Here is a 1262-nt window from a genome sequence, read left to right as displayed (position 1 = left end):
AACTATATATAATCTTCTTTGTATTTCACTGGAGATGGCATTTCTGAGTTTTGTTCAATTGAATTTGGACAGATGTTTTAATAGTCACTTCTAGAGTTGGCCCTGGAGAATATCTTCCTTTTTTTCTCTTCCCGATTCTCTGAAAAACCCTGACTAATTCACATTATCACAGTGATATCACAATTCAAGTTTTTCCAAACACTATAGCTGCAAAATAGAAGGAAGCTACTCAGAATGTAATACTATTGTGAATGATTGAGAAAGAAAACATTATTATAATTAAGCTACCAGGTTTCAATGTATTTTATTATTGCTTAGAAAATCCTAGCATACCCAGACTTTACAGAGATTTGATGATCCGAAGAGGAGCTGAACTCAGGGACCAAAATAACTATGCATATAAAAAGTACAATTACTTACCTAAAAAAGATGATGTGGTTAACTTTATATGGCAATCCAAGTGTTATTGGAACAGGAATTAAAAAAAAATAGCTTAGGGGCGCCTAGGTGGCGCAGTGGATTAAGCCACTGCCTTCAGCTCAGGTCATGATCTCAGGGTCCTGGGATCAAGTCCTGCATCAGGCTCTCTGCTCAGCAGGGAGTCAGCTTCCCTCTCCCTCTCTCTCTCTCTGCCTGCCCTCCATCTACTTGTGATCTCTCTCTGTCAAATAAATAAATAAAGAAAATCTTAAAAAAAAATGGAATGACTGTACTTTTAAAAAATAGCTTGAAAGGGGCGCCTGGGTGGCTCAGTGGGTTAAGCCGCTGCCTTCGGTTCAGGTCGTGATCTCAGGGTCCTGGAATCAAGCCCCACATCGGGCTTTCTGCTCAGCAGGTAGCCTGCTTCCCTTCCTCTCTCTCTGCTCGCCTCTCTGCCTACTTGTGATCTCTCACTGTCAAATAAATAAGTAAAATATTTTTAAAAATAACTTAAAAGTATATGATAAAATAATGATACACATATACAAAGAAAAGATACTATACTGTGAATATAAATTAAGTGAAAATTGTTGAAATAAAGAATACAATAAATGGAGACTAAGATGAATATAGCTGTAAAATGAATAAATGAGTTGGGAAAAACAAACAAACAAACAAACAAACAAATTAATGACTTCTGCCCAAATGCAGCAGAAAAGAAAAAAAAATAAAGAAAATATTTAAATAAGTACTGAGATAAATTTTGGAGAATTAAAGAAAGATAAAAATTACCAGACTTAAAATGATTCCAAACATGAGAAACCAGAAACAAAACAAAACAA

Source organism: Mustela nivalis (genome assembly GCF_964662115.1).
Source record: "Mustela nivalis genome assembly, contig: HAP1_SCAFFOLD_616, whole genome shotgun sequence".
Lineage (NCBI taxonomy): Eukaryota > Metazoa > Chordata > Mammalia > Carnivora > Mustelidae > Mustela > Mustela nivalis.
The sequence above is the reverse complement of the archived record's forward strand: the minus strand, read 5'-3'. Positions refer to the sequence as shown.